The 14,791-nt window shown below is 41.5% G+C and overlaps 1 protein-coding gene across 6 annotated transcripts in view; it reads left to right on the forward strand.

The window, feature by feature from the left end:
- The window catches only part of nr1i2 (nuclear receptor subfamily 1, group I, member 2), a 76,190-nt gene that overhangs the window by 23,083 nt on the left and 38,316 nt on the right, over positions 1-14,791 (forward strand). For 3 of the 6 annotated variants that reach the window (XM_088606526.1, XM_088606498.1, XM_088606506.1), the window contains exon 2: positions 10,394-10,502. The exons of 2 other annotated variants lie outside the window; for them this stretch is intronic. The gene's annotated coding sequence lies outside the window, so the exon portion shown is untranslated. Of the gene's footprint in view, positions 1-2,763; positions 2,982-10,393; positions 10,503-14,791 lie in introns of those variants that run through there. One more of the 6 variants, XM_088606517.1, reaches the window with a different exon arrangement.

Raw genomic sequence — 14,791 nt, forward strand, 5'->3', positions numbered from 1 at the left:
TGAACGTTTCTTCTGGGAGACCCTTACTGAAACAAGTTAATTTGTCTGAGATGAGGCCACGGGCATTCATGTCAACAAGCCAGTGCAGGACCCCAAATCACACTCCTTTAACATCACCACGTTAAAACAGTTGTATAAAGAAGAAAGGGCTAAAATGATTCAAAACTGTCAAAGGAAGTGATTAACAGCTTTAAGAAATGTTTGGTACTGTATAAGTACTTTGTTTTAACAGTGTCCCCCATTTGTGCTGTAGAGAGTACCGTTTCTGTTGCTTTGGCTCCTGAGATGAAGCAACTTGTTTTTCAGCTCCACTACAGCTGTGCAGGGGAATCAAAGTCTGTTTTTTTTTTACTGTACTGTTTGTATTTATTTGCTCTTAAATACATTATGTTACTATATGGTTTTAAAGCCAGTACAGTATGTGTGTAATATATTTTTTATATCAAAATCTAAAATAAAGTTCTGTCTTGAGCTGTACAAATAAAATACAGATCCTTTTTATGTATATGTGAACCTGTAAAAATATTGTGTTCACAATGGCATATAACAATACCCTATTTAATATATTACATATATACATATATTTGTACAGCACAGGAGGATAATGTCAGCAATGTACACTGTGACTCATTGGAGCACTCTACCAAGTTCAACTGTAGTTCTGGAAGTTTCAACTGAAGCACATAGTGCAGTTTCTAGTAGAGGGGGGTTTTCCCCAAATATTACAGTTATTGGGTTGTGAATGTTTGAGCACGTTTCACAATAATTAATAATAATAATTGCTTACACTTATATAGCGCTTTTCTGGACACGCCACTCAAAGTGCTTTACAGGTAATGGGGACTTACCTCCACCACCAATGTGCAGCATCCACCTGGATAATGCAAAGCCAGCCATAGAGCACCAGAACGCTCAACACAAATCAGCTATCAGTGGGGAGGAGAGCAGAGTAATGAAGCCAGATTATAGATGAGGATTATTAGAAGGCCATGATTGGTAAGGGCCAATGGGAAATTTGGGTAGAACACCAGGGTTACACCCCTACTCTTTTCAAGAAACGCCCTGGGATTTTTAATGACAGAGAGTCAGGACCTCGGTTTTATGTGTCGTCCAAAGGATGGTGCCTTTTTTTACAGTATAGTGTCCCCGTCATTGTACTGGGGCATTAGGACATCCAGTTGATAGTGATAAAGGGCAGGGATCCCTGTGTCTAACTGCCATCCTGTGATTTTGCAAGTATGTACAGTAGCTGTGAATCACAGGTCAGGACTTCAAGAATGGAATGGATATACACATGTTCTCAGTTATGAGTGAAATGTTAGAGCCAGTATCAACAAATGCATTAACTGCCATGTCTTCCAGCACAACAAGGAACGTACGTAGTTGCACGTAGAGATATACAGTACAGGAAGATGAAGGTTGGTCAGGTGAGGCCGTTGTGTTAATGTGGCCTTGGTTTCCCTGATAAGTGTCACACTGGAACCAAACACCTTTCTGGAGTTCTTGCCTGAGGCTGTTGCCACAATGCCAAGGAGATGGAAGGTCACTGGACCTGAATGTTGGTGAGGATTCCTTGTGCCACTGGTGAGGGCTGTGCAATCTGTAGTTACTTGGGCAGAAGTGTTCACTAGTGGTCCGGTGAAATAGTCCTCTGCTGCTCCTAATGTGTGGTATGTCATAGTCGAGGGGACCATATTCAGTTCTATAACATGGTGAGAGAGGTTGGATGGAGCGATATTTGTGTCTACTGTGATGTTCAGCCAATACAGGCAATATGGGTCTATTCCAAGGGTACTATGCATGTTCTGGAGATCTGCAACAGGGTTTATAGTCATATAGTGAAGAGTCAGGACAGCAGTCATAAAAGTTCAGAGCAGCTATATTCATCTTTCTTGACCCATGAGATTCACGTGGGGATTGAATTGAAATCTTTAAAATCTTCCTGTTGTTTATTAAGCTGTGTAACCTGTGTCAGATCCATCATTTTTAAAGATACGTTTTCTGTGACTTTCAGGAGCTGTTCCTCCGGATGTGTCAGGCAGGGTGAGCACTGGAGTAGCACTGGAGTTTATAGCAACAGATGTATTCCCTGAGAAATGAAAAGGTTCAGGGAGGTTATCTGTAAAGCGACCACAGCTGTGGATTATGTGGATTTTAACTAGTAACATCTGTGGGCGTTCCAATTAGTGCCATCAGAGCACTTCCCTGTGAGAGAAACATCTAAGGAGTCAGTCTGAGCTAGGCTCAAGGCAGAGGAGGTGGGAGACAGTACCTCCCATCTTATATGTTAGCAATGTGACTCATTATCCTGGTACATGCAGGCAGCAGAGCTAGCCAAGTGGTGCAAAAGAGGTATCGGTGTGTAGGTATGTTTTTGTCCATCTAACAAACTGAAGCACAACTGTAAGAGTGGCTGGGCTGAAGCTGTGGAAGATCTTACTATTTCTAATTGTGAAGCAGTGGTGCCTGCCATGCCTACAGTGCTGCATTGTGAAAAAGCAGGCTCCAGACTGTAAGAGAGCCAGCCCTGAGTGAACACAACTGCCTGTTGTTATCAGAAGGCTGACAGCTGTGGTTTAGGTTTGAAAGACAGTAGGCTGCATCTTTCTCTGTGGTATATTACATTGTGTTTGCGATACCTCAAAAGGGAAATGTCAGAGCAACATTTCTGGAGAAAACCGGCAAATAGTGAGATTCTCTTATTGTGGTTATGTGCCCCACACGGAAAGACCTACAACAACAATGGTGGAGAGAATTCATTATCTGTGGTATCCTGCAGAGCAGTGCCATGAGCAGGCTGACATGCTGAAATCCAAGTGCAGGGCTTTGGGCTTTCCGGTGTGATGTGAAGGTCTGAGAGAGCAGGAATGCAGATGGGTAGGCTGGCTGGGGAGGACTACCTCGAAAACAGGCAAAGGGGCTGACAGGATCGGGACTTCCTTTCGTCCTTCACCAAGAGAGAGTTCTCAAGAGACGATGATGTGAGTTGACCTGAGAGGAGGTCATAAAAGACCGAGATGTGAGAGAAAAAAATAACATGTGAGCGTTAAATAAGAAACAATGAGAGGTATGAGTTGATACCAAGGGAGATGTCAGTGGTAGGAGAGTTTGAGCCTGAGGGTCCATTAAACCGAGACACTGTTTAAGAGTAGTCAAACACAAACGGAGTGAGCGTTAAGAAACTAGACAATGTCCTCGTGTCTTAGTTGCCACCATGAGAGAGTCATGTAACAGCACCGCTTTCAAAGGACAGTGTGAACGAGATGGAAGAGTGCAAAAATTTTGCCCAAAAGGCTATGACGGGTATATTGATCAATGTGAAGGCATCTTTTTCGCACCCAAAAGTGATGGCTGTATTCCCATGGCATCATGACGGTAAAAAGGAATTAAAGCAGAATGCCAGACTAAAGATTAAAAAACCTCTTTTACTTATTATATATTATGAAGAATGTTTAAATTTTCAAATATAATTTAGGGAATTTACAATAATTTGGCATTTTAATATCGTGGTACATTAAAGTATGTTCTAAATAAAATAAAATTGTATAGTATTCTGAGTTAGCATTGTATTAAACTGAAGAAAAAAGGTCAAGCAAAGGGTGCAGACAAATTATATCACTTTTAAAACTGCATCTTTTACAACTGAATACAAAACAGGGGAATATAATTAAAATCAACACAGAATCAATACAGATTTATCTATATGTTTCATGGGCCTGCACTGTGTATACTTTACAAGATAATTCAAAATATGAAAGGGTATATCCATTCCAGAAAGACATTGACCTTCCATTTAGGGGAGGGGATGTAGATGTATTCAAGTTTAGAATAAACGGAGGTGAAGAAATTAATTCTTAAAAGAAAAATACTGTATGTAGTATAAAATTACCACAGGGTTGTAAACCCTGTACTGAAAAATGTACTGAAAAGAGTATTTTATTTCTGCATGAGAAACAATTGCCCTCTGTTGTTTGCCCACTGAACAGGAGACAGCAATCCTCTGATGAGATCCAACTGGAGCCTTTTGCCTCGAGGAATTTACAAGAAAGAGTTTCCTGTACCCAGAAACAACATACTGTGGCAGCTGAGGATCTTGAGGATTTAAGCGGAGTATCTAGTCTTCAGTTACAAGAGTAAAAATATCATCTCAGGTTAGACAGCAACACCATACTGTAAGATTGGAGGGGAGTTCTACACTTTGAGATTTTGAAGTTAAAGTAATATATTCAAATCAATATATTATTATGTTCAGCAAAATAGAACATAATCAGAGGATCCGAGGCTTCTACTTGGAAGTGACTATAAGTTCTATTACATAGTTGTTGGACTATTCTCCAGGAGAGTTTTTTTCAGTTTGAAGACTGTTTTACTAAGTGTCATTGGAGAAACAGGGAGTGGGTTTCTCTTTTTTGCTTAATACCTTGTAAAACTCCTTTTCTCTGTCATTACCTTAGCAACGAGTGTTTGGTGATGTCTTTACTTCTCCAAAGTCTTACCAATGCTTGCTTTCAATACAGTGCAAAGCAAATAAAGTAAAAAAGTGGTTTATGTCTAAGCTCAGCTTATGTTGCATCGACAGCCACTGCGTTCCATCTGTTTGTATTTTGCCAGCTGACCTCTTTAGGCTGCTCTGGCATCAATAAGATGCATGTGATAGGCATGGCTGTAGAAAAGACAGAGTGATCAGCACTGTGTCTGATGCACGTACTGTAGCAGGATTGTCCAATAAGCACATAATGGTGTGTTGTAGTCACATGGGCTCTCTGCTTTGCAATTCAGTCTTTGACATATTAGGAATGCATACATATTTAAAATGTTGAGAATACACTTAGGGAATCAATCTTCCAGTTTTGTTTTTTTGTCCAGATCTTGTATAGATAGATAGATAGATAGATACTTTATTGATCCCGTGAGGGAAATTGCAGTGCAACAGCAGCTTAACACACACAACACAGCCACAGTGTAACGAATTATATACTAATAGTACAATACATACAATACAATACAAGAGTTACTCACAGTCCGGACACACAAGAGGAAACTAGAACAGAACAGTACACAGAAAATCGTATCACACGTATGAATATAAATATAGATGTAACCATAGATATAAATATAAATATAAATGTATTTCACAGGTCCCTGGCATATATTGCACAAAAGTGGTTGTAAACGGGAAAAAGAAAAAGAAAAAGAAAAAGAAAAAGAAAGAGAACAGATGTAGCAGTATATGTGTATATGCGTTTAGTCCAGAAACAGGTCACTGTCGCTGTTGCCTCTGCCAAGACGCAAGGTGGATGCGTTGTACAGTCTTATGGCAGACGGCAAGAATGACCTCCTGTAGCGCTCCCTGTCGCACCGTGGGTGAATCAGTCTATTGCTGAACGTGCTCTTCATTCCTGCAAGCCTGTCATAGAGGTGATGGGAGAAGTTGTCCATGATGGCCTCCAGTTTGGACATCATTCTCCTCTCAGCCACTACCTCCAAGGGGTCCAGGTCAGACCCAATGACAGAGCTCGCTCTCCTGATGAGCTTGTTCAGCCTTTTGGAATCTACTGCTCTAATCCCAGAGCCCCAGCACACCACTGCGTAGAAAATGGCACTCGCTACCACCGACTGATAAAACATGTGTAGCATCTTACTACACACATTGAAGGACCTGAGCCTCCTCAAGAAGTAAAGTCGGCTCTGTCCGTTCTTATAGATGGCCTCGATGTTCTTAGACCATTCCAGTCTATCGTCGATGTGCACTCCCAGGTACTTGTACGAGTCCACCATCTCCACGCCACTCCCATGGATGTAGACAGGAGTAGGTTTGACCTTTTTCCTCCTGAAATCTACCACCAGTTCCTTTGTCTTTGTAACATTCAGTTCCAAGTGGTTCACCCCACACCACTCCACAAAGCTGCTGACCAGTCCTCTGTACTCCTCCTCCTGCTCACCCTTGATACATCCAACAATCGCAGAGTCATCTGAGAACTTTTGCAGGTGGCATGACTTTGAGTTGTACTTAAAGTCCGAAGTATAGAGGGTGAAGAGGAATGGAGAAAGAACTGTCCCTTGAGGTGCCCCTGTGTTACTCACTACCAGTTCAGACACGCAGGTAGGTCTGCGTCCGTACTATCTGCCGCGGGAGTTTACATGCGCCATCTTTGTTGTTGTTTACATTCCACCTACGGCAAATGCAGAGGTAGGGTGTGACGTCATAAACACAGTCACAGCCAGGCTACAAACAAAGCACCCAAGCGCTTTTATAGCTATTTCAGGAGACTTTAACCACGTATCTATTTCCACCACTCTGCCTACTTTCCACCAGTTTGTTAAGTGCCCGACCAGGGAAAACAAAACACTGGACTTATTATATGCCAATGCTAAGGATGCATATAGTTCCACAGCCCTTCCCCCCCTTGGCAGATCAGATCACAACCTTGTCTTGCTTACACCACTATACAAGCCTATTGTCCAGCGCCAACCTGTGACCATGAGGACCGTGAGGAGATGGTCTCAGGAGGCTATGGAGGATCTACGTGGTGCTTTGGAGGCCACCAACTGGGATGTGCTGTGCGAACCACATGGGGAGGACATAGACAGCATGGTGGACTGTGTCACTGACTATATTAACTTCTGCGTAGACAACACCATCCCCACCAAAGACGTACACTGCTTTTCAAATAACAAACCCTGGATCACCAGCGACCTGAAGGCTCTTCTGAATGACAAGAAGAGAGCCTTTAGGAGGGGAGATAAGGAAGAGGTCAAGCGTGTACAGAGGGAGCTAAAGCAGAAGTTAAGAGAGAGCAAGGATGCCTACAGGAGGAAGGTAGAGGACAAGCTGCAAAGGAATAGGGTGAGAGATGTATGGAGCAGCATGAGAGAGATCACTGGCTTCAAACAGGCTGGGGTTGCAACAGAAGGGAACCTGGAGATGGCCAACAAGTTGAACCAGTTCTTTAACAGGTTTGATTCTGGGTCCTCTGTGGCGCAACACCCATCCCCCCACAGCCACACGCTCCCTAACCCTTCACAGCTGCAACTGCCCAACACCTCCTCCATCCCCCCACAAACATGGCCGCCTACAGCTACAACCCCCGACGGCTGCTCACCCACACATCCCCCACAGCTGCCACTCTCCAACACCTCCGCCATTAACACCTCCGGCACTGAAAGCACTATGAGCATCATCCCCCGGGCCAGGCTGACCATCACAGCTGACCAGGTGAAGAAGGAGCTGAAGAGGATGCACGGGGGTAAGGCCACAGGACCAGATAACATCTGTCCCAGAGTTCTGAGGGCCTGTGCTGATCAGCTGAGCGGAGTGCTCCAGCGACTGTTCAACCTGAGCCTGCGCTTGGAGAGAGTCCCGGTGCTCTGGAAGACATCATGCCTGGTCCCGGTACCAAAGAAAGGGCGCCCCTCTGTCCTCAACGACTACAGACCAGTTGCACTGACTTCTCACATCATGAAGACACTGGAGAGACTGGTCTTATCCCACCTGAGACCCATGGTCAGCTCATCACTGGACACCCTACAGTTTGCCTACCAGCCCAGTGTTGGTGTGGAGGATGCGATCATCTACATGCTGCAAAGGGCCTACTCACACCTGGACAGGGCTGGCAACACTGTAAGGATCATGTTTTTCGACTTCTCCAGTGCCTTCAATACCATCCAGCCCTTACTTCTAAGGAGGAAGCTGGAGGAGATGCAAGTCGATGCCTCCATGACCTCGTGGATCACTGACTACCTGACGGGCAGACCACAGTCTGTGAGACTGTATAATTTTAGTGTATATTATAGTACGAATCTGTTTATTGTGAAAGAAAAGTGCATCGATTCCTTTAAATACTGAAAGCAAATGCTTTAGAAAAAAATGCTTTAGAATGTGTAATTGTGAAATTGGTTTATTTTGTGAAATGCTTAAATATTTCAGGCATTTTGCAAAATGTTGCCTAGAAATTGTAGTTACGAAATTGCATGGAATTTACTATATAGCCTGTGCATTTGAATTCAAACAATTTGATTGATTTTATTTATAAAACCACACATAAATACGCATGTCATAGATATAAAACAACATTTAACAGTTTTTTGAATGTATGAAATCATTCTAGATTCCTAAAAATAAGAACTGAGGTATTTTGTTTCCTGAACATTTTGCAAAGTTTTTTTCTGAACCTAATTTCCAAACCTTTAGCCATTATCAATCGCACCTAGTTCACAAGTAATTTTACCATTCTGGTACAGTACATTTCAAAATTACTTTATTGACAGTCTGATTGTAGCCCGCAGTCACTTAAAAAACCAGCATCTGGAGCCTGACGTGTTACTGACAGCAAGGAATCTGCATCAATCCCATCATCCTCAGAAACATGCCTAGGCAATGGAATGGGTGGCATAAGCATAATCCCCAGGAGTGATCATAGATACATACTGTACAACATTACATTTCCTGGCACACACAATGGAATAAGCACTTAAAATATTTTTTTAACTTGTTTTTATACTTAGATGGCCCCATCCATTTAAAAGTTAGTAGCTACCTGCTCCAATGCCATCATCCAGCCATTCCTTGATAGAAGCCAGTGTGTATGCTTCAACAGTGTGACTGGGTAATTTGTTTCACACTCTCACCACCCTTTGTGTAAAGAATTACCTCCTGTCCTGACTGGTGGATCTCATCCAGCTGTTTCTTAAATGAAACCAGGGTATTGGTTACAACAACATAGCTTATTTGATTCTCCCTTTTCTAGCACTCAGAAAAGGCAAACACTTTTAAGTTTTTCTAAGAGGAATAAAGCACAGGAGTGAAGGTAAAATACCACAAGTCACAGAAATCTCAATTAATCTGAAACATTGTCAGTTACGTGATGGCTTGCATGCAAGAAAATGTTATGCACATACCTACTTTGAGAGCATTGACACGTTATGAACAAAGTATTGTTTCTTCTGAATATTCCTGCAACCCCTGTGGCAAAACTAGAACATAATTAGTTGTCCAGAATTGCACTCGGTGATTTGTAACTTATTTATCCATTCATTAACAGAGAGATCACTTTATTGGCCATATACAATTTCTTATATTAGGAATTTGTCTTTTCGCCTACCCCAACTTGCTCTCCATGAGACACACAGGCAGGGAGAGAAGCTGGGGGTCAGAGCGCAGGGTCAGCCATTTATACAGCGCCCCTGGAGCAGTTGGGGTTAAGGGCCTTGCTCAGGGGCCCAACGGAGTAGGATTCCTCTTGCCAGCCATGGGATAGGAACTGGCAAACTTCCAGCCACAGGTGCATATCGTTAGCCACAGAGCCACCGCCCTGCATGCTCATTATCACAAACCTGCATGTTCCTGGAGCAGGCTGCGGAAAGTGATTTATGGTCTTGAACCATGTGGTCTCTTCTCACTTCTCACTTCTCATTTTCTAGACTTGGTATCTTAAACTGAAAACAAAACTGATTGAAAGCTCAACACCTCCGCCTTAGAAGGCTGACGTTCCAGGTCTAGCTAGAAAGTTGCAGATAGAAAAGTTTTATCAAAGGCTGTCTTCCAAGCAATAACTAGCAATGTTTTGCTATTTTGCTGTTTTGTTATTTTAAATGGACTTAAGAGAAGATGACAGTTTTGTACTTGCAAACCTGATCTTAAAACACTATTGAATTGTGTGGTACTAATATTGGTTTTAGAATCAGTAGAAATATCTAGTGCATATGGTAATTAACTTCTCCAGTACTTGCTAAGCACAGAGAAAACCACAAAATATGGAATTAATTTATTAATATAAATATATTATACCTACTGTACCGTATATACAGTGCTGTAACTGGTATTGTTAGCTATACATAAAAAAAAATTACACAATAAATAACATTCCACTTTCTAACTTGATCACTTCCTGTAGTTATTTTGGAAAAGTTCTGTGTGTGCTCATTCTACTTATACTTAATAAAACACTATAACGTTTTAACCTTTAACCTGTAATTTATTAAAAAATACAATCCAATGCAGTTTAAAATCACAGAATCTGTAATAAGCTATTAAGGTCAGCACTTTACAGGGTATAGTCCTGCATATACCCTCCAATGTAAGATATCAAATGGTTTTAATCATTTACACAGTCAGCATATGTTACAGGATGTACTGTGAAGTGAGATGCTGTGGCACTGCTATGCATTGCTGCTCTGTGGCCATGAGGGCAGGGAAGTTTACAGTAGTTTGACAGGCATGTCCTTAAAATCCCCCACACATATGGCTGCTCAAATCAGCTCATTCACTTCCCTGTGTCTTGTGTTGGTTGGTGGAATGCTAAGACGGGCAGAATTAAACATGAATAAAGGACCACTATATGTTGAGACGTGCAGGGAAGATCAATTTAAAATTTGTGTTTGTGTTTATTTTCAGATCTCCCCTAGGCAGAGGGGTCCAACATAAATGTGCTGTGAAACTGGAGGTTTCTCTGAGATGTGGTAGCATAACATCATCCAGTGATTTTTCAACACTACAAAAACAGGTAGGAAATTGTTAAGCTGATGCAGAGATGAATTACAAGAAATGACTGAGTGGAATAGTCAATAAGTCAAATAAATAATCCTAACCCCCAACTTGTAAAGAGTTCTGACAAGAATATACCCAAGCGAGTGGCATAGTTAGAGGCATATGAATTCTTTGTTCTCTGGCATGGCTTTGGTGAAAAGTGTAATAATTCAGGCACACTTCATTGAACAAATATTTATTAACAATGACAATGCACACACTACGCTACCATGCACATTATAGACTTACGACATGCAAGTTACTCTATTTACAAATTTACAGACAAGGCGTTCAACAGGCCGAACATCCCAACCACCCAGAAAAACTCCAATGTTACCAAGTATTCAAACTCATAATACCTACAAAGGCCAGAATATGATCATGTGTTCTAAACTAGAGTACAACCTGTGGTTAAATCTCTCTCTGCAGACCCAGATGCCACAAAATAAATGGGATCCTATCTCCTTATTCTAAAAATGCACTCACCAACCAGAAGATGCCGTTTTGAACGAGGACTTTTTTCACTTAGTGAATGAGTTCCTTAAAAGACAGAATAGCCGGCTGACGTTGCTAAGCTCTCTTAGCAAGATTCAAATACTTAGCTCCAATCAGGTCTTCTAAGGATGATCTTGACAAGGACCTCTCACCTGGCATATGCTCTGTCCTCCTGTCTCCTCTCTTCTCTCAGTTCTCCTTTGATCTATGTCTCTCTGTCTTTTATCCTAAACTTTTGACACTCTTAATCATTTACCTAGAATTTTATTAACTAAGGTAAATCAGAAGATTGTTTTGATCAGTATGTCTCACACCCAACACAACTAAGTAAAAGTCCTTTGTTTGAAGCCCTAGAAGTGGAAATGTTAACACTAGTTACCCATTGTCTCTAGATTAATAATAATAATTAATAACTGCTTACACTTACATAGCGCTTTTTTGGACACTCCACTCACAGCCCTTTACAGGTAATGGGGACTCCCCTCCTCCACCACCAATGTGCAGCATCCAGCTGGATGATGCAACAGAAGCCATAGTGCACCAGAACACTCATCACACATCAGCTATCAGTGGGGAGAAGAACAGAGTAATGAAGCCAATTCATTGATGGGGATTATTAGGAGGTCATAGAGGCCATAATAGACACACTTCCATTGTCACCTACTGTAGCCTCTAACAATATTATGCTATTCTCTCCTGGCTGCAGGCCAAGCTCAGATGCTCTGGTTTGTTTGGTACACACTGCTAGTGGCATCAGTCCATGTGTTATGATTCGCATACCTTGTCTAGCTATTGCCAGTATTTACACTAATGTCAAATCTGCTGTTGTTTGCAAAATTAAATCAAAACAGAAGTGAGAAAAAGCAAAAGAAAATGAAGGAATTACAAGAACTTTATCTCCAATTTTAGATGCTTGTTTGTAGAATGGCTATCTAGCCCCCACAAGCCAGATGCATCTTTTTTGCAGCAGCAGTCTCTTAGTATGACTTTTGTACAGTCATCATTAAAATATTCAAATTTTAAATGGTGTGGTGACAAGAATATAGTGAAAAACAGTGTCCTTGAGCTACAGACCTGAATTTTATTGTAAAAGACATCAAAAGACATTGTTTTGCAAGTGGAGTTTCAATGTCATTATCTGGGCAGCTGAGATGTGGTGCCTGTAAAGGGGGCTGCAAGACTCAACGATTAAAGTCAAACTTTAATTTGACTTCTCCTGGCTCTGTGCAGCAGGCCGGAGGCTGATCCAATGATGGCCAAGAAGTGCAAAAGACAAGCAATTAAAACATATTTGCTACAATTAAAAAAGACGGGGCACAAACTAAAAAAAATAGAATGGCTCAAACATTAAAAATGGACATGCAAATGAAAAAGAAGTCTTACAGGTAGACATGCATTCTAAAAAGTGAGGATGCGAAATCACAAAAAACTGAAGACATGCAAATTGAAAAGCATGGGTGTATGAACTGAAAATGTTGACTGTGGAAAACTGTAAAGAGAGAGCATCTAAACCCGTGGTTCTCAAACTGTGGTACGTGGAGCACTGCCAGGTGGTACGCCAGATTACCCTAGAAATTTGTTGTATGAACTGAAAAATCGGAATGGGTTTTCATATTTTCTGTTTTAATAAAATGAGTTTGTCAAAAATGCGTACCACAATACAGCGTGCGCTAATACTTGAGTGGACACAAGAGCTACTATGTAATTCTATACCATTGGAACAAGTAATATTGTAGGTTTATTCCAAGCTGAATAGAGAAGAAAGAAAACACAACATTTTGGCCGTGGAGCATTTTTCACACCTCAACACGCATGCTGACGCAGCTACCCACCTGAACTATTCTATAGAGTACCATTGTATAGGAATATGTGCTGTGAATGTAAGTGGCCAATTGTATTTTAAAAAGTTATCTCCAGCAAATAGGGAGGTAGGTGAATGTGCATGGTTTTGGAACACTGGCAATCTTGTGAGCACTGGAAAGCGTGATAACAGAAAAATATTTAAGGACTGTTCTAGGTTAATTTGAGAAAAATACACAGAGCGTCTCTGTGTTTCGCTCCCATGCACCTGAAATAAAAACGTTTTTTAACTTCTGAGACGGACTCCTGAAACAGAAATGGGGAAAAATGCAAGCTTGCAGATTGCTAAAGCAGGTAAGCCCCACACTATTTGTGAAGAACTTTGTTTTCCGTTGGTCAAAGAGCTGACATGTAAGGCAGTATGTGTGGGGAAAAACCTGCTAAACAGCTCAAATGACACAGTCACTGCTAGAATTATTGATGTGGCAGATGATGTCATAAGTACACTAATAGAGTATGTTAAGATGAGCAGATGCTTTTCATTGCAATTAGATGAGTTTATACAGTAGTTGGCATTGATTTGGCCAATTTGCTTGTTTACTTTAGATACGAGTTTTAGGGTATGTCCCATGAGAACTTTCTGTTCCGGAGCCGCTACCAACAAGAACTACAGGAAAGCACATATTTCAGCTTTTGAATGAAGTTATCGAAGAGAATGGCATTGCCTGGATTTCCTGAAATAACTTGGAATACGTTATTCTCATATTTAATTTTATCTACTGTAAATGTAGCTTCTTTTCCCTGTAGTTACTGTATGAGCCATGATCTAAACAGGTCTTGCAACACTTCCTAATATAATAGGCTCCCTGGACTACACAACCATCCTCATTAAAGTCCCCACAGGCTCAAATGAGGCTGATTTCTAACAGGAAATCAATTCGCAGTATCAATATACAGTTAAAAATAAAACTATGGCCTAAAAAATAGATGTTTTTACCTCGCTTACGACTTTCAGCAACTGGGGGGGTCACCTGTACTAATTGATTCACACCACAAAAGTATTGGGAAAAAGACAATATCCCAATAAAGGTGTACAATCATTATTGTGTTGATAATGATGATCTCCCCCTCCTACAGTCTTGCTCTGTGCACACTTCTTCTTGTTGACTAAAATTAGGGAACATTTTCATTTAGAAATTGCACTACACTGTATTGTGCACTAGTTCCAAAGAAAAACCACATGTGGATGATATTCTTGTATTTGTCTTGACATGCTGCTAAGTACTCCCTTTGTGATAGAGCTACTGTAAATGCTGTTACTGTTACTGCTGCATGTGCTCCAATGTGCTCTTGTACCAAGTACAGTTGTGAGCAACTTTGGTGTTCGTTTTGAACCATGCATGACTAGCACAGAAGTCCAATGACAACTCACGACTAGGGTTCAGATCAGGGAGGCCATTCCCTCCAATCACACCCCCAGGGCTCTCCAACAATGACTGTGTGAGCACTAACTTTTCCCAGCAGGAGTACAGAGTCTGTAGGTGGCAACCTATCTGGCACTGCATCAACCATCTTTAAGTAGGCCTGAACAGATTTTGGCCGCATAAGCATAATCAACACTCAGAGTTTTCTTCTCTGCAACTCGTAGTTGAATTGAGGTGTCCATCTTGTCCATTGTGAAGAACTCCAACTGTACGGCATCTAGCCAAGGACCTGTGAATATCCCCACACTTGACCGGATCCTCTCTTGTGGGAACTCAAGACTACCCACATGAAGAGACACCCCACAATGGAGAAGTCTGGTCCTAGGGCCAATGCTGTGTGTAGAGATATGACCAACTATATCCGTTGGGTAGTTTTAACCTACCTCACCAACCCCAGCTCCTTCCCCATCACTTCACGTCCCGTTACCGAGTTTCCATCGCAATGGTCAAGTCTATACAGATCCATCCTGCTCATGCCTGTAACCCA

The sequence above is a fragment of the Lepisosteus platostomus genome, chromosome 2, assembly GCF_059453375.1.
Source record: "Lepisosteus platostomus isolate fLepPlt1 chromosome 2, fLepPlt1.hap1, whole genome shotgun sequence".
In the NCBI taxonomy this organism is placed as follows: domain Eukaryota; kingdom Metazoa; phylum Chordata; class Actinopteri; order Semionotiformes; family Lepisosteidae; genus Lepisosteus; species Lepisosteus platostomus.